The 19,996-nt window shown below is 40.3% G+C and overlaps 1 protein-coding gene across 1 annotated transcript in view; it reads left to right on the forward strand.

Moving 5' to 3' along the window:
- The first annotated feature begins 7,359 nt into the window (after positions 1-7,359).
- The window catches only part of lnx2.L (ligand of numb-protein X 2 L homeolog), a 110,587-nt gene continuing 97,950 nt past the window's right edge, over positions 7,360-19,996 (forward strand). The window contains exon 1 of the mRNA XM_018247711.2: positions 7,360-7,522. The gene's annotated coding sequence lies outside the window, so the exon portion shown is untranslated. The remainder of the gene's footprint in view (positions 7,523-19,996) is intronic.

A 19,996-nucleotide genomic window follows, 5' to 3' on the forward strand; every position in this document is an offset into this window, starting at 1 on the left:
TTATTCCGGTTACTGAAAATACCATTTTGTATACTCTGGTCCAGAATTTTTGTACTCTGGGATATTGCCACCAGATGTGGTAAGCCATGTCCTTGCCTCCACAGCCCCTAATACATAATACAAAGTGGTCATTTATTTTGTGTAGCCTGGATAGAACTAAGTGCCACCACATCAAAACCTTATATCAAAACTGAGTCCCAAATTCTGAGTCAATCTTTTTCTTCTAGAGATCGACCGAGATCTCCTTCCCAGGCTTTAACATGAGCCAAGCCCATAAAGTTTATGTTCTTCCGAATTAGTGCAGCCATAGGCTCAAGAACCAAGATAAACAAAAAAGGAGATAGTCTGCTCCCTTGTCTCATGCCTTCTGACAGGGGAAATGGGTCTAAGAAGAAGGGACCCCATTGAACATATGCCAAAAGTTGTTAATATGTAGGGCCTCGATTACAAAATTGTTTTTAATTGAGTTTTGATTTTCACCCAATAAACATAAAACAGCAATGCTTAAACATTGACTTGACAGGAGTTAATGGTAAAAAATTTTTACTACTCAACTGCTGCAGTCTATACAGGCCTGTCAAAAAAGGGCCAAAATGCTGGAATATAGCCCCCAACTCCAAAGGGCACTCAAATCAAAAATTCAAAAATATATTTCCAGTCTATTCTCAAAGTTAAAAAAACACTCTTTATTTATCATAAATATTAAAAAGTAAGCATACAGACCAATTGATGCTCCACCTTACGCGTTTCGCACCCACAGGCACTTATTCATAGGCATTACTGTTGTTACATTTGGTCACAGATTGGCAGGGCTGCTAGCAAAAAGAGAACTTTTTTGGATTTTTTACTTGCATACTCGGTTACCACTTGGTTTGAACTACGAGTTTGATGTAACATGCTTTACGTAAATTATAATGTAATTGGTTATGCTTATAACGAGGTGGATATATAGAAGTGTATGGGGCAGATAAGAAAATGTGATATATACTGGTAATAATATTAGGAGTGAAAATATAATGCTAATGGGGCAGTAATTGCCATCTAAATATTTGCTTAAATGTGGACATCCTAATAAAATGGTTGTGATAAAAAAATAGAGTATAGGCAGAAAAACAATGCTAATAGGACCAATTTGATATGTATGTTGCTTTAAGAAAAGAAACGTGAGGTGGCAACACGTGATTGGTTTTAACGTTTGGGGAGGGATTTCCTGGGGTATAAATTTTGTGACCAAAAGTAACAACAGTAATGCCTATGAATAAGTGCCTGTGGGTGCGAAACGCGTAAGGCGGAGCATCAATTGGTCTGTATGCTTACTTTTTAATATTTATGATAACTAAAGAGTGATTTTTTAACTTTGAGAATTGACTGGAAATATATTTTTGAATGATAGGAGTTAATGGTAGACCAGGCAGAGCAGTGGACTTACATAGATGATAGCAAGTATTTGCCTTACACATTATTTGTATGTCAATCACTTCATATAAAAAGAAAATTAAATTGTATAACACTATTAACAACAAACATCAAATTTTCCCAACCTCTAAGTGATTCATTACTTTACTTCCGCAACAGTTTTTCTATGTGAATTTAACTGAAAGTGATTATACTGTATGTTTCTAACGATCTCTGTGAAAGTCATTGACCAGTTTTGAGTGTTTAAATACAGATTTAAGGTCTAATCAAGTTAACTTCTCATCCAGAGATGGAGCAGGCATCCACAGTGGACTTCTCCACTGAGCAATAACTACGCAAAGAAATATATTAAATGACAGTTGCTGAGTCTGATAACCCTGAAGAAGCACCCTTAAAAACATTCATGGTGCACTGGTGCTCATAATAAATAAAATATATTTAAAAATATATATATTAATTAATGTTACTCTAAACCTGGCCATACACAAGGTCAATATAAGATGCTAATTGTGCGTTCAGACCAAGTAAGCAGCTGGTGAAAATCAGGCAGATATCTGTCTGGCAGATTATCGGCAACCTTTGGTAAGGATCACATTAGGCAGTTAATGTGGTCCTCTCTCATTGGGTTTGCATTGGCCCACATTATGATTTGATTTCTGGGTAAACAATCGGACTAACCCAATTTGACCCAGTGTGAAGGTGACTAAATCAGGCGAAGATCTGCACATTTGGGTACCTGGCCAAGGGAGCAGACCTGTAAGAATATGCCCACCTTACCTAGGAGAATAACCAATCACATAATCCAAAATAGTTACTTGTGATTCCAAATATATTAAAGGGGTGGTTGATCTTTTGGTTAACTTTTAGTATGTTATAGAATGGCTAATTCTAAGCAACTTTTCAATAGGCCTTCGTTATTACTTTTTTTTATAGTTTTTTTAATTATTTGCCTTCTTCATCTGACTCTTTCTAGCTTTCAAATGGGAGTCACTGACCCCATCTAAAAAACAAATGCTTTGTTAGGTTACACATGTATTGTTATTGCTACTTTGTTTTGTTCATATTTTTATTCAGGCCTCTCCTATTCATATTCCAGTCTCTTAATCAAGACCAATTAGGGATGCACCGAATCCAGGATTTGGTTCAGAATTCCGCCTTTTTCAGCAGGATTCGGATTCGGCTGAATCCTTCTGCCTGGCCGAATCCGAATCCTAGCTTGCATATGCCAGTCTATATTGGGCAATATACTACTGGGATATTTCCCCAGTCCCCAAGGCACCACTTATATATACTTCTCAAAAAAAAATATCCTGTAGCTCAAAATCCATAAAAATCCAGTTTTATTCAATTCACATAATAAAAAATGTTTACCCCCAGGTACTTAAAGGGGTGGTTCACTTTTAAGGTAACTTTTATTATGTTGCCAATTCTCCTATTCATATTCCAGTCTCTTAATCAAGATCAATTAGGGATGCACAGAATCCAGGATTTGGTTCAGAATTCCGCCTTTTTCAGCAGGATTCGGATTCAGCTGAATCCTTCTGCCTGGCCGAATCCGAATCCTAGTTTGCATATGCAAATTAGAGGCGGGGAGGGAAATCGCGTGACTTTTTGTCACAAAACAAGGAAGTAAAAAATGTTTTCCCTTTCCCATCCCTAATTTACATAAGCAAATTAGGATTCGGTTCGGTACTAGGCCAAATCTTTCGAGAAGGATTCGGGGGTTCGGCCGAATCCAAAATAGTGGATTCAGTGCATTCCTAAGACCAATGCATGGTTGCTATGGGAATTTGTACCCTAGCACAGATTGTTGAAACTGTAAACTGGAGAGCTGCTGAATAAAAAGCTAAATAACTCAAAAACCACAAATAATATAAAATACAAACCACCTGCAAATTGTCTCAGAATATCACTCTCTACATCATATTAAAAGTTAATTTAATGGTAACCCATTCCTTTAAACTGATAAAAGCTATAATGGGTGCCTGTACAAATGATTGCCGTATATTTTTAAAATAAGTTATCATAAATGTATATTCAATCACTGAAAACAATGTGCATTCAATCATTCCTCTGTGATGCCTTTATAGCAATACAATAAAGTGCAACACAGCACAGCAAATAGATCAAGCAGCATAGTGCGAGCCAAGTGCGTATGTGAACACTTGTGTGCCAAAGAGAAAAATGTGTTCTATTTTAAGTGGGATCAGGTGCAATGCACGCGGAGCTACAAAATGCCTCCTTGTACAAATACTTATTATTAAAAAAACACATCTGATTTTAGGGAGGATGCCTTTAGTTTCATTATAATTAAAGAGTATAGTATTTTATTAATAGTACAGTATTAAGAACCAATACAATAATTGTGATATAATATATAGTTACCAAGGCAAAGGCCTAGTGTTTTTATACAGGTCATAGAACTCCATGGTCAAATACATTCAAAAATTATTGGGAAAATACAATTGCCAGTCTATATTGGGCAATATACTACTGGGATATTTCCCCAGTCCCGAAGGCACCACTTATATATACTTCACAAAAAAAATATCCCGTAGCTCAAAATCCATAAAAATCCAGTTTTATTCAATTCACATAATAAAAAATGTTTACCCCCAGGTACTTAAAGGGGTGGTTCACTTTTAAGGTAACTTTTATCATGTTGCCAATTCTAAGCGACTTTTCAATTGGTTTTCATTATTTATTTTTTAGTTATTTGCTTTTATGTTCTGACTCTTTGCAGCATTCAAATGGGCGTCACGGACTTCCTTCTAAAAAACAAATGCTCTGTAAGACTACACATGTATTGTTATTGTTACTTTTTATCATTAATCCTTCTATTCAGGCGTCTCCTATTCATATTCCAGTCTAATATTGAAATCAATGCATGGTTGCTAGGGTAATTTGGACCCTAGTTACCAGATTACGTAAAATGTAAATTGAAGAATAAAAAGCTAAATAACTCCCTTTTCCTTTTTTTTTTTTTATAAGGATTTGTTGTAAATTTGTTAACACATACATAGGTTTATGAGTGTGTAATAATGCGATAGACAAAGATTGCGTCTTAGAAAATTTTTTATTGCTGTGTATGTAAACAGGAAAAGTTAATTGCATTTTGTCGATCTTGTGTTAACTTCAATAAACAGAAAGTTGAAAAAAAAAAAAAAAAGCTAAATAACTCAAAAACCTTCAATAATAACAAAATTAAAACAAAATGCAAATTGTCTCAGAATATCACTCTCTACATTATACTAAAAGTTATCTCAAAGGTGAACAACCCCTTTAATCATAGGTAAGAAACGCGTAAGGTGGACTGTCAAGAGGTCAGTATGTAAAAAATTTCACTTATGTGAATTGAATAAAACTGGATTTTTATGGATTTTGAGCTATGGGATATTTTTTTGTGGTTGAGGGAAAAACAGAGACAAAACTTGTGCGACTTTTTTCTCGAATGCTAGCTTATTTAAGAAAGAAATGCAACAAAATATTCCAGCGTGTGTTTTTTCTCAGAAAACAGTTGCATGCCAGTGATAATTTAATTGTCCTATTCATTTTCAATGCAGCTGAAAATCTTGAAAGTTTTAATGAACTGGGAAAATAAATAAATATATAAAGTTGTCAGTGAAAATTCCCATTTACTTCTATACAACCTTGCCAGCTTTTACTTGCCGAGTTTTTTCAGGCAACTTTTTTACAACTATTCTTTAATAAATGGTAACTAGTCGAGGGTACAAATAATATTCTCAAGTATATTTGTACTCATGTTTTTCCAATTCGGTTTTTCTCAAATTGTAAAAAAATCCTTATATTTTGCAACAGGGGTACTTTAAGCACATGCACTGATATTTATGTTGACATATATTGTCTGTAAGGGATTTAAAATCACCTTTAATGGTAACTCACTTTCGAAATATTGTTCCTGGTCCTTTAAGGCAGTGTTGGACTGGCTCACCAGGAGATCAGGAAAACGCCAGATGGGCCCAAGTGTCAGCAGGCCCTCCTGCTCCATTGTACTCTGTATGCCTATATTTTGCTTATTCCTCTTTTCGGTATGAGAACAAAGAATGGTACAGGTATGGGATCCGTTATCCAGAAACCCAGAAAGCTCCAAATTACAAAAAGGCTGTTTCCCATGGCCTCTATTTTACCTACATATTATACATTTTTAAAACTGATTTCCTTTTTCTCTGTAATAATAAAACAGTACCTTGTACTTGATCCCAACTAAGATATAATTAATCCTTACTGGAAGCAAAACCAGCCTGTTGGATTTATTTAATGTTTACATGATTTTCTAGTAGACTTAAGATATGAAGATCCAAATTTTGGAAAGATCTGTTAACCAGAAAACCCCAGGTCCAGAGCATTCTGGATAACAGGTAATGTACCTGTATTGTAATGAAGGTTAGATGATAATATAGATCAGTATGATAAAGTATAGAGGAATAAGGATGCTGAGTGAGGATAAAAGAAAAATAATGTGGATGGTGGGCCTTTGGTCTAATGTTTTCTGGAAGGCCCCAGTCATTCCAGTCTGACACTGCTTCAACATGACAAGGGGCCCCATGGTCCAGCATCGACTTTCAGCCACATCTCGATCAGGGAAGCCCCTCGGGGGGCCCCATACACGGGCCAATAAGCTGCCGACTCGGTCTGTCGGCAGCTTTTATCGGCCCGTCTATGGCCACCTTAAGTGTGTTATAGACAGGAAGGGAACCAGTGTTAAAACACCACATACACACTAAGTGGACAACTCAATCCTAAGTACCAAATATTAGCACATAACCCATTAAAAAGTGTCAAGACATATTAATAAGAAGGGATTTTTTCAATTGTCCACTTAATGGGTACCGTTAACAGGTGCACTTAGATACATTTGTAACTATTTAAGATAAGCAAAATTACAATTGTATCAATTTAAGATAAGCAGGTCTCTTGGGGAAACGGTGACTTGCCGTTTAGGGCCAGGGCACACACTGCTATTTTGGGAGATTAGTCGCCCAGTGACAAATTGCTTCTTCTTCGGGTGACTAATCTACCTGAACTGCCTTCCCGCCGGCTAGAATGTAAATCGCCGGTGGGATGGCAGTCGATCGATTGGGCTTTCCGAAGTCGCCAAAAGTTTCCTTGTCAGGCAACTTCGGAAAACAAAGTGATCCGAGTGCCATCCCGCCGGCGATTTCGATTCTAGCCGGTGGGAAGGCAGTTTGGGGGTGTTTAGTTGCCCTAAGAATAAGCGATTTGTCGCTGGCCCATTAATCTCCGGAAATAGCAGTGTGTGCCCTTAAAGGGCAATTCACTTTCATTAGCAAAACTGTAACAACACATAAAAACCACAGAAATGTCTTTAAACGTTCATAACCTGCCAAGTTTTGTAAACTGAACATGGTAATGGGGGGGCGTGTCCACAAAAATGGTCGCAAATGTTTGGAGCTCTGTATTGTTAAAACTGACCAATTGCAGAGAATAATGTATTTCATCTCAATGCAAGATAGGCTCCATCTATCACATTAGGGTCAGTTGTATCAGGAGCCAAGTAACCTGCCTGTATATTGCAGGAGTGTGGGAGATGATCATACAAACTCCTGGCTAAAATAAAATACCCAGCGATGGCATGTATAGCAGCGCTAACGATTGCGCCGCCAGGCCATAGATTAGTAAGTAAGCATGTTGCAGCTAAACTAACCGCTCCTCGCATCTCACAGTGGCTCAGTTACCTGAACACAAGGTTACACAAACACAAGCAATACCCAATTAACAGTGCAACCTGCCAACAGGCTATGGCAACAGCATGAAGAGGTTAAGGTCCCGCATGGGCCATAGGCGGATAACGCTGTCAATCATGCGCAGGCCCTGCCATGTATAGCGTTATAGGCGGGTGTAGGGGTTTCCTCGGCAACCAGAGTCTGGGTTGCGCTGCAGCGGAGCTTTGGCAGGAGTATGTCAGTAGCAGCAGCACTAGGAGGAGGAGGGAGGGGGAGTGAGCCCGGCACCTCTCCCACTCAGGCATATTGGGAGATCAGGACAGTGCTGTACCGCTCACACATGCGTCTCCTTTGATTGCACAGAGCCCGGCCGCTGCAGGGGAAGAAGAGCCCAGCCAGGGGTGAGATAACTTTGCTGCTATTTTGGGGGTGGGAGAAGAGCTGGGGGGGGAGTGAGATGTGCGGGGGGTGTGCATTGTGTTCTCCCTGGCATTGGGCAGGGCAGGACTCAACATTACAGGGACACTGCCTGGCTTCTACACTCAGTAGCACATGTAAATGACCTTTAACATAAAGGCTCTTGCAGAACTACAAATCCCACAATCCCCAGCTGGGGGAGATGCTGGTAACTGTAGTTCTTCAACAACTGGATTGGCCACAGTGTCTTTTGTGGTTTTACCTTTTGGTAATAACACTGTGCGGCTCTGATGATATCTCCAGTAAAATAGCTTCTGCCAATATTGACTTAGACAACTAGGTAACAGGAACTTTCAGTCTTGGTGTGTGCAAGGGGTATTTACCCATAATGTGCCAACAGGGCATGCATGGACTAGTCATTATGGGCAACGGGGGCTTCAGGTTCTCAGCAAAGGAAAAGTTGCGTATCGTTTGGGGAATAACGTTCTGCAACTGAGTCCTTTGAGCTATGTCGTTCATGTCCAAGGGAGACACAAATAAAGTATTGCTTGAAGTAAAGATTAAACATTAATGAATGACATTAAAAACATGAAATTAATTTGGTTAAATATATATATATATATATATATATATATATATATATATATATATATATATATATATATATACTAATGCCTTGTGGCTTTTAGATCAGGAACCTGCCCCTGAATAGTGGGTCATTCATTGTGCTTTCTATATGGAAAGACCTTTCATTGATACCACGACAGGACTGGTCGAGGGGTTTCCAGCGAATGGGAATTCAGTAGCGGTTTGTTGAATTATTTTTTTGTGGTGGGGAGGTGATACAGACAACCCTCTCTTTATGATACAGGTAGGTGCAATGCATTGCTGCATCTTACTCTGTCTGTACCCTGTTTCTAGCCTGATTTCTTCAGCTTTTTCTGTACATTCTGCATGTAATGGGCAATATTTTGCATTCAAAGACTTACCGAATACGTTTGTCTATAACAGGGAGATTGTTCCTTCGCTCTGCCGATGCTAGAATTAGTTTGCCGGTGCCTCAATCCTCCATAAAGGGTCACCGCAATCTCATATTAGTCCATAAAATAGTAGTTAGAAGAGAGCACCCATAGAAGCAGATACTGCTAAAACATTTTATTATTGACTAGAAATCACACATTTGTAGTCAATAATAAAATGTTTTTTGCAGTATGCTTCTATGAGTGCTCTCCTCTAACTAGGTTTGTCTATAGTTATCAGAGAAACTCTATGGCAACATCATGGTTAATTTCATTGTTTATTCCCCATGTGCAAAACCCATCTCCTGGATCCATTTTCTTCTAGTAGTAGATGTACTGTAAAGTGATACCTGGCAGCTGCTGATCCGTGGGAGCGTGTAAGTCCAGTCGGCATTGATTACTGCCTGGGATCAGGGCTTGGCTACCAGCAGACTGTATCATATTCGTGGAAACATTAACATTTATACTGGCAGATGCTCCCGGGGCTGCCCTGCCTCTCAGTTTACTTCTTACTGGATTCTCGAGCCTTTCCTACCTGTATAAATAATGAACTTTTTTATTATTATTATTATTATTATCTAATACGAGCTTGTGCCAAGAGACCAAACAATGCTCTATGGATCTCGTGTTCTGCATTGTTCTGAAAGCAGGTTTATTCTGTAACCTTTTGGCAGGGGCCACAGGACTCCATAGTGTTTCCCTTGTGTGAGTCACAGTTTGGGGATTGGGTTGTGTGCCACCCCCTCCCATTCCCAGTGACCAAAGTCTGACATGCTAGAGCTGCCAGGGGATAAAGATCACTTCACGCCGCTGAAGTAACTGGGCACTGTATTTATCATGTGTATGTTTGTGCGTAATAACTTCGAAATCAGCAGTTCTCAGTGGGAAATCTTTCCCTGTTTGCACATCCCAAACTGGGGCACATCGCTCATATTCCTTTGTTTTCTCTGAGAGATTTTTCTTTTCCTTCTGGCACTTTGATAAATTGATTTAGCAGAATTCTGTAAAAGTCAGATGGGTTTCTCTCACTGGAGAAATACATCACTGCTAAGTGACTCTCTCTCAAAGGGGCCTGCTGAAATGTCTCCCATCCTTTTCCTATGTTTATGTTTTGTAAAACACTTCCTGTACAGCATTTCCCATAATGCACATGGATAGCAGGGGGTGATGTAGTCCAGCAACAGCAGCAATTGAGTGTCTGTTGGAATTAGTCCATACATATTGTGTCAAACCTTGGGCAAGTGGTGCCAGACTAATGGTGCCAGTGGGTATAATAGTTCCTGGGAAGGGAGTGTGGCTGTGGTAGCAGCTTTAGTAGGGAGAGATGGTGCCTATAGTAACAGTGGGATAATAGTCTCTGGGAAGGGAGTGTGACTGTGGGATAGCAGGTATAGTAGGGAGAGATGGTGCCTATAGTAACAGTGGGATAATAATCTCTGGGAAGGGAGTGTGACTGTGGGATAGCAGGATAGTAGGGAGAGATGGTGCCTATAGTAGCAGTGGGGATAATAGTCTCTGGGAAGGGAGTGTGACTGTGGGATAGCAGGTAAAGTAGGGATAGAATGTGCCTATAGTAGGAAGGAACTGTGGCTGTGGGATTGCAGGTATAGTAGGGAAAGATGTTACCTATAGTAACAGTGGGATAATAGTCTCTGGGAAGGAACTGTTGTTGTGGGATAGCAGGTATAGTAGGGAAAGATGGTACCTATAGTAACAGTGGGATAATAGTCTCTGGGAAGGAACTGTGGCTGTGGGATAGCAGGTATAGTAGGGAGAGATGGTGCCTATAGTAACAGTCAGAATAATAGTCTCTGGTAAGGGACTGTGGGATAGCATGTATAGTAGGGAGAGATGGTGCCTATAGTAGCAATGGGGATAATAGTCTCTGGGAAAAGACTGTGGGGGGGTAGCAGGTATAGTAGGGAGAGATGGTGCCTATAGTAGCAGTTGGATAATAGTCTCTGGGAAGTGAGTGTGGGATAGCAGGCATAGTAGAGAAAGGTGGTACCTATAGTAACAGTGGCATAATAGTCTCTGGGAAGGAACTGTGGCTGTGGGATAGCAGGTATAGTAGGGAGAGATGGTGCCTATAGTAGCAGTTGGATAATAGTCTCTGGGAAGTGAGTGTGGGATAGCAGGCATAGTAGAGAAAGGTGGTACCTATAGTAACAGTGGGATAATAGTCTCTGGGAAGGAACTGTGGCTGTGGGATAGCAGGTATAGTAGGGAGAGATGGTGCCTATAGTAGCAGTTGGATAATAGTCTCTGGGAAGTGAGTGTGGGATAGCAGGCATAGTAGAGAAAGGTGGTACCTATAGTAACAGTGGGATAATAGTCTCTGGGAAGGAACTGTGGCTGTGGGATAGCAGGTAAAGTAGGGATAGAATGTGCCTATAGTAGCAGTGGACTTCATATCTCAAACCAATAGTTTGTGAACTGTGGTAACCTGCAAATTATGAGACATCTCCATATAGCTAAAGATTATATGCTGTAAAATGAGTAAATTGGGGAATCTGAAGCCTGTAGGTATTTAGGAGCAAATTAATGCCGACATGCTTGGTCAGGTAACTGTTTAGTAACAGCAGTTGCTATATTAGTATTTAATTATTTTGTGAGATCCTTCTATCTCCAGAGTATAACCAGAGAATTTCCAAGTATGATCACACAGAGCCTGCCCTGATATGTGCACTTTAAAATGAAACATCTCTATTTCTACTTTAGTTCTTTTTATTGATCATATAAGTGCAGGCGATGGAAGTTCCAAGTAGCGAAAAACTGCTGAGTCCACAGCTGCTGCACTTACCAGATATTTTGACCTGAAATCTAAAAAGCTAGACTAAATGTAATCTCTAAATTATATGTTATGGTATATATATACACACACACACACACACATAAATACACAAAAAAATTGTGGTTACCTATAAGCTAACCTGAATCCAAATCCTGCTGGAATTGGGCCAAATCTTTAAACTGGAATCCTGAATTTGGTGCATCCCTGTTTACAAGTGACACAAGATCATTATTCCGTTTGTGCGCTACTTTGCTCCTTGCCTGATTTTTGCTTGCAATCTATACAATTTCATTCTAAGGAGAGGGAGCAGGAACTGGGGCATATACAGGACAGGTATAAAAAGGGTCACACTTTATTCAGGGCAGGTATGGAAGACCTATGAACAGGCAACTGTCATTGGCATCAGTGGGGTTTTAAAGTTCGCCTCTTGCGCACGTCTGCTTGCACTTTCCTTCCTGCACAGGCATGATATCCTATGCCAGACCAATGCAATCTTTTTAGTTTCATTCAGGATAGCCAGGCACAATTTTTACTAAAATCCACCACTTATTGATGTCACAATGGGTATTTAAAGCATTCTGGTAGGCGTTCACTAAAATGGGCCCTATTGTTGCAGTTTTTGGGCGCCTAAACAACAAGAACAATCTTGAGTTCCTAATTGGTATCCCGAATAATTTGTTTGTGTTCTATTGGGAAGACAAATGCCGCGCAAAGTGGCTGGAAGTTTCCTTGCAAGGAAACAGGAAGTGACATGTATCTGTTTCCACCTGCGATTTACATTACTGCCGGTAAGATTTAAAGTAGGTCTCTCAAGTATTTTATCAGCTTTGGATTCTCCCTTATTCCAGGCCATACATTTGTGTAAATAGATTTGTATGAATTCTGTGATTACACTTAGCAGTATTGCCTCAATAACATTGCTCATTGTGTTGTAATATCCACTTGGGAACAGCGTTCATTTCCTTTCCTAGCAACAAAGACTCCCGCTTCTAACATAAATGCCACATTTTGTGCAATCTGGGACATCGCCTGGTTGATGCAGACACCTTCATAGCCCTGATATCAAAGAGGGTGCTGTGAGAGAGCGTGGCAGAGCGAGAGAACAGCTGCAAGCTCCCTGTAATTGGTGCATTAGCACTTTCTTACACATCCCTTCCTAGACACCCACAATATTAAGTCTTGGACGCAAGGCAACTGGCTCATATTTTTAAGCATTTGCTTTCTTTGTTTTTTTTTTGTGCAGGAGGCCTCAAAAGGCAGAATAGCTGCTGAGAAACCCTTATATTTATCCCATGCACCAAATCCCATACACATTATATTCTGCATCATATCAGGCTATTTCATGTGCTTTCTGGAAATGTAAATTTCCTTTGGTCGTCTTTTAATGGCTTTTAGGGGATTGGCTCACATAGCGCTGAGACTACTGCTGCCATCCTGCAGAAGATAGTGGCATAATGCCTCGTCTGCATTTTGTTATGGAATAGAAAGCACCCTAGCTGACCCACATGATGACCGGAGTAAAAAAGTCTTGTTCTTGTAGCCAACAACCCTTGTCAAAAAGTGATCCCTCTCACATCCCTTTTATATATTTTAAAGGGACTCTGTCATGATTTTTATGATGTAGTTTTTGTTTCTAAATAACACCATTTACACTGCAGATAATTCACTCTACAATGTAAAATTTCATTCCTGAACCAGCAAGTGTATTTTTTTAGTTATAATATTGGTCTGTAGGCACCATCTCAGGTCATTTTGCCTGGTCACATGCTTTCAGAAAGAGCCAGCACTTGATGAAACTGCTTTCTGGCTGGCTGTTGTTTCTCTTACTCAATGTAACTCAATGTGACCCAGTGGGACCTGGATTTTACTATTGAGTGCTGTTCTTAGATCTACTAGGCAGCTGTTATCTTGTGTTAGAGAGCTGCTATCTGGTTACCGTCCCATTGTTTTGTTGTTGGGCTGCTGGGTGATATCACTCCAACTTGCAGTACAGCAGTAAAGAGTGACTGAAGTTTATCAGAGCACAAGTCACATGACTGGGGGCAGCTGGGAAACTGACGATATGTCTAGCCTCATGTCAGATTTCAAAATTAAATATAAAAAAATCTGTTTGCTCTTTTGAGAAACTGATTTCAGTGCAGAATTCTGCTGGAGCAGCACTATTTGATGCATTTTGGGGAAAAAATTCCCATGACAGTATCCCTTTAATGTTTTTACTATATCTACTCTCCCCCTTTTCTCTTTTAAGCTGTACAAGTCTTAAAGTCTTTCCTAAAAGGCTTTGTTAATTAGATCAACAATCAATTTAGTTGGCCTTTTTATATTTTTGCAGACTGAGCGCCCAAAACCAAACCCAGTATTCAAGGTGTGAGGTCTACCCAGTGAAGGCAGTATAACAATTACTTCCTATTACTGATATTACTATAAACCAGCCTGGAATGCTTTCCTTCTCCACTGCTTTACTACGTTGCTTGCATCTTGAGATGGTCATTCTAGATGCCTATCTTCTGTTGTTTTTGTAGTTGACAGTGCCCTGTATTCATTCTAGTATAAGGCTGACAGCGATATTCTAATTTATAATCTATTTTTTGTGTGAAATATTTTACTTCTTGTTCTGCCGCACCGAAATTTGGAATTGAAACTGTTATTTGGTTGCTATGGTCTTGCTTACCATAGCAACCCAGCAGAAAATTCTTGTCTCGTTTTTTAATCTGCTTGTTGCCAGGGCAACCGGGCTGCAATTTTATTGACCTAGCGGTAAAATGCCAGCCAAGTCTGAGACTGGTATTACAAGTGGTCCAGGTGCACAAGCCCCAGACCCTTAGCTTCATGGACCAATGGAGATGTGTAAATTTTACAAATAAATATTGTTTTTACTTTAATTTTTTGGCCCTGTGGATTCCCTTGTGTGACAGATTGCCCCATTTGTCCCCCCTTTTTCGGAGGGACAGCCCCTCTTTTAACAGGTCAACCGGCAGTCCCTCATTTGTACTGGAAAGTCCCTATTTTCGCTGCACTGAACAGCCAGAAAAAAAACAAAGTTTCTCACTTAATTGGCTTTTAGCAGAGAGCACAGAACAGGTGCAAATAAGATACTTTGTAACTATTTTGAGACACAATAAAACAGTTTAGATAAGGAGAAATATTTTCAAACTTTAATAACCTGCCAAATTTGTAAAATGAACATGGTAATTAGAGGGTGCGGCCACAGAAAGGGGCGTGGTAAAAACATTTCTCTGTTCTATGTGCGAAAAAAAATGTTGTCCCTCTTTTTACTTCCAAAATGTTGGGAGGTATGTATTTGTTTTGTTTGCCTCTCTCCCCCTGCCCAACTCATGTCACTCCTTCTACATCACTGCCAACGCCCCTTTTAATCACCCGCCCCTTTTATACCATAGCCCCGCCTTTATACCATAGCCCCCCCCCGATTGTCGCTCAGAAGACGAAACGATTAGTTGCCAGGCGACAAAATCTCCCCGAATCTCCTCGTGTGAACTAACCCTTAAGGTGAGCTTTACAGTACAGTAACAGTCAAGTAACATCATTTGGGCTCCATACTTTGGAGATAATCTGTAGCCGTTCATTGGATTTTGTGCTTGATATTTGTTTTATTTTCATTCTTGCAACAGATGCTTACATTGTCAGTCACTTTTAAACAGCCCTCAGGATTAGGACATTTAATAGCTTTGCTTTAAGCTTACCAGACACGCTTGTTGATTCTATTTGTTTTATACCCTTGCTTTACTAATAAGATTTTTCCACCAACAAAACTCTTAGCTTGTGGCTTTTCAGTCGTAAATGTGCTGATTTAAAGTTTGCTGCCGTCGGCACTAGAAAGCTACAGGGATCCCAGAGCATCATTAACTGTATTTTTATATCTTGTACAAGTACTAAAGATTACAGAAGCCTGCGGGGGATTGAGAGGATAGAAATCTATTTCTCAGAAGAATGTGCTGTCACTTTAATAGCTTTTACGACTGGTATAAATCAGCACATCATACAGACCAACAAGCAATAATCCTTAGGGGTGTGTGCCCTCAGGTAACTTCTGATATCCTTATGCTTTACAGTTGGGGGTACATTATTGTACCTGTACTCAGAAAGAGGCTACTAGGACAACTGGGTACCAGTGCCGGGCCAAGTCAGACGGGCGCCCGTGGAAACCCGGCCGACTACATTGCCCCTTCTGAAGGACGCGCGCACGCACAGGCGCGCGTGCACTAGGGAGCTGAAGCAAACAAGTCGAGCTTCCGTGCGCGCATGCGCAGAAGAGCGCACACGTCTAGGAAGTGCCGATTGTTCTCACAGGTGGGGAAAGAAGCGTCTGAACTAGGAGTAAGGTGGCAAAATAGGTACGGTGCCTGGCGCCCCTCCACATTTGTGCCCTAGGTACGTGCCTCTTCTGCCTACCCCTAGTTCCGGCCCTGCTGGGTACCATACAGGGTTGCCACCTTTTCTGGAAAAAATACCGGCCTTCCTATATATTTATCTTTTTTCCCTATTAATAACATTGGGATCAACCATCATTTTTACCGGCCAGGCCAGTAAAATACCAGCCATGTGGCAACGCTAGTACCATACCTAATTAGCCTCTGTCCTAAAAATTAGAAAGCAAGGACTGAAGCGGAATATGTTCTGGTGCACAGGCAGGATGGGCAAGGTAGGTACACGAAAGATATATAACTGGCTAGACAGGCAAAGTCCGATAGGGAGGTACAGGTATGTGATCTGTTATCTGGAACCCATTATCTAAACAGCCCCTGAATTACAGGATTATTGTAATCAAATATTTCAAAATTTAAAAAATATTTCCTTTTTCTCTGTAATTAGTAATACGTACCTTGTACTTGATCCAAACTAAGATATAATTAATCCTTATTGGAAGCAAAACGATCCTATTCGCTTAATAGTTTTTTAGCAGAATTAAAGTAAAATCACAAACTTTCTATACGCTTTGGTTCTGGATTCAGACAATCCTTCCTGAAAGATTCTGAGTTCTGCCAAATCTCGAAAATAGGGATTCGGTGCATCCCTAGTGGGTATATGATTAGTCATCAGTGTGAGTGAATTATGGGGTTTATTTGTTAACAACTGGTGATAGATTACACTTAGCAACCAATCAGGAATGAACTTTCTATTGTCTTCCTTGCACTATGGCAAATTTAATCTTAAAATAAGCAAACATGCACTGCAGCTACTGCTCGTACAAAACCTGCTGGCTTAGAAAGTGCCGCCCGCTGCGAATTTTATCTGTCGGAGTAACATGACCACATGTCTTCTTCACTTTCATGACATGTCAGAATGGTACGCATACATTTCCAGTCGAAGCACAATCTGCTGCATGTATGAATCCCAGGAGATCAACGGAGACAAATATTTCATGCAGATATACATATTTCATACAGACTGTTTGGGCTATACACAACAGTCGTATCCTTAAAGGAGAAACAAACCCTTTACCAAAAAAAAACCCTACCCCCAACCCACATACACCCCCTCCCTCCTCCCCACCAGCCCAGCTGCCCCCCCCCCCCGGGAAATGCCCCTTACTTTTTACTTACCCCTCAGAGCAGAGACACAGCATCGGCGTTCACGGCAGCCATCTTCTGGGTCTTTGTGTCTTCTTCCGGCCATTCTGCAATTTCCATCCATTTCGGCGCATGAGCAGTTGTCGCAAACCGGGAAATTGCTCCAACTGCGCATGTGCCTCTTCGCCGGTCTCCGTCTCAGCTAGCGAAGACCCGGAAGATGGCTGCGTGGAACTCTGATGCTGTGACTCTGCCTCGAGGGGTAAGTAAAAAGTTAGGGCCATTTCCCCGGGGGCAGCTAGGCTGGGGGGGTCTACATGGGGTGGGGGTAGGTTTTTTTGTAAAGGGTTTGTTTCTACTTTAAAGTTATAGTAGCTACCATTGTTTGCACCTTAGTATACACTATTAGGGCCAGTTATGGTTTCTTAAACAGATTGTGATTGGCTTACAGTCAAAACAACCAACCAGCAGGGCTAGGCCACGCTGGTCGGGTGCCCCAGGCATCCCGTCCAGCCCCATCGCCCCCTCCTCAGCCCGCACGTACATGAGCGCACATGCATGCGTGCATGTACGTGATCACGAGCATGCGTGCTGACCGCCAGGATCACCCCCTCTCTGCTAGCAGACGCGAAAACAAACACAACTAGCCGGACTTTACAGACCGAACTGGGGTAGGCAACAGTGAAAGATACGTGCCTGGTGCCCCCTACGTTTTGCGCCCTAGGCACATGCCTACTCTGCCTACCCCTAGTTCTGGCCATGCCAACCAGAATTGCCATTGGATTTTCTAACTTGTAGTAAGATTAAGCAGTTTCCACTCTGCTCCCTTCATGACATTAGAAATAGGTGGTATTTATCTATAAATACCGATGACTCACTGGATTGGTCACCGGGTTGGAAGCGGGTGGGTTAGGGTTAACCTGCACATCTCTATTGCCTATATCTGTTATAGAACAACTGTTACAATTTGATATACTAGTTACTAGCAAAGCTTTAAAGAGCATGTTCACCTTTAAGCTATCTTTTAGTATGAAATAGGGAGTGATATTCTGAGACAATTTGTAATTGGTTTTAATTTTTTATCATTTGTGATTTTTGAGTTCTTTATCTTTTTATTCAGCAGCTCTCCAGTTTGCAATTTCAACAATTTGGTTGCTAGGGTCCACATTACCTTAGCAACCATGCCTTGATTTGAATAAGAAATTGGAATAGGAATCAAAAAGAAAAAATGAAGGCCAATGTAAAAGTTGCTTAGGATTAGCCTTTCTATAACATACTAAGGGGTAATTGTTTAAAATTTGAGTTGTGTTTTCCTTGAAAATTCGAGTTTTCAAGTTATTTTTTTGGTCAAAACATTTTCGGGTTAAAAAAAAAAACTCAAATTTTTTGAGATTTATTATACCCTGACCCTGGAAATAGCTTGAATCTGAAAATTCACCATCTAAAACCTATCAAAGTCATGTAGGAGTCAATGAGTGAGGTCCCTTGAACCATTTGAAGATGTTAATAGCCTGCATGATGTTCGGGGTGTTTTCGGATTCAAGTTTTTTCCCATTGAAAACTCAATTAATTTGAGTTTTATTCCATTCGAGTTTTTTCTTAAATAAGATACCAATTGAGTTGTGAGTTATAAAAAAAGCTCAATTATTCGACCTTTGATAAATAATTCCCTTAAAGTTAACTTAAAGGTGAACCATCCCTTTAAGTCATGCTCAGTTAAAGGACAAGGAAAGTTAAACTAAAGAAGTAGCTAGAAATGATGTACATTATGTTTTGGGCTTCTGTACCAGCCCCAGGCAACCAAAGCCCTTAAGCAGAAAAGATCTGTGTCTCCAAAGATGCCCCAGTAGCTCCCCATCTTCTTTTCTGCTGATTCACTGCACATGTTCTGTGCTGATGTCACTTACTGATCTTAGGGACCCACTCACAATATACAGTACACATAGAATATAAATCTCACATTAAAAGGCTAAGTAATTAATACAGATAATTACTACATGGCAGCACTGAAGCCAGTGCAATTAGCATCAGAATTTAATAATCAGCCCTGTAGCATCAGCTTATATTACAGACCAACCTCATTTTCTGCTGGATAATTAGTGACGACCCCTAAGCTTAGCTTCTCAACAGCTGCTCAGAGCCCACTGAGCATGTGAGTGTCGCAGACACTTTTCAAGATGGTGACCCCCTGTGACAAGTTTGAAGTCCTGGATCATTGCTACTATTGAGAAGCTGCAACTTTAGGCTGGTGCAATAAGGTCATTATATAAAACATTGCATTTTTAGCCATATTCATTTTAAGGGTTTAGTTCTCCTTTAAGGGCTGAAACTGATTCTGCTGAGAAATGCCAACCACTTATGTATCATACTTTAGAGAGCCTGAGACCAAAAGGACGGCTTGGATGAAACATATTCCCTTTAAAACCCTTAAATTGCCAACTTGAGATCAACATTTTATTATTTTTTTTGATTTTTAATTCTCATGGGCAGAGCAAGCAATATAGGAGCAGGCAGGAATAATGAGAATTGTAAATATACTGTACAGACGGAATACAGTTCCCTGTCTCTCCCTTTATAGCAATGGCCCATGGTGCTCCTCTGCTTCCATTTCATCAAAAAAAAACCTAGTTATTCAATAAACATTAAGCACCCATGTAGAACATAGATCTGGAAGAATAGGAACTACCCTTTCATGTATCCAGGGCTTTCCAGTCAATTATTCAGAGACACATTTCTAGGTTATTTATTACACAATTAAGAGCCCTTTCCTGGTAACACCTCGTGTTCTTATTGCTTCTATATTAAGAATGTCAAATGGCTGCCGCCAAAAGGTCACGTTGCCAAGAACAAGATGCATATTGCACTATTGGAAAACAGAAGGGCTGTTTATGAGAGCACTTTATTTAAAAGTCTCTTTATTGTGGTTTTGCTTACCCTTTTACCCTGCGAGGTTCCGAAGCTTGTCAATGCAGCTTTTCTGTGCTTGATGTTATGAAAAGGGCCACAAATGCCTACTTGTTAGGCTTATGCACTAACCCTGGGAAAAGTTTCACCTGGGCAGTAACCGTTAGCAACAACTTATTAGCCGAATTCAGCAAGCTGCAGATGAAATGTAAT

Source organism: Xenopus laevis, chromosome 2L (assembly GCF_017654675.1).
Source record: "Xenopus laevis strain J_2021 chromosome 2L, Xenopus_laevis_v10.1, whole genome shotgun sequence".
Lineage (NCBI taxonomy): Eukaryota > Metazoa > Chordata > Amphibia > Anura > Pipidae > Xenopus > Xenopus laevis.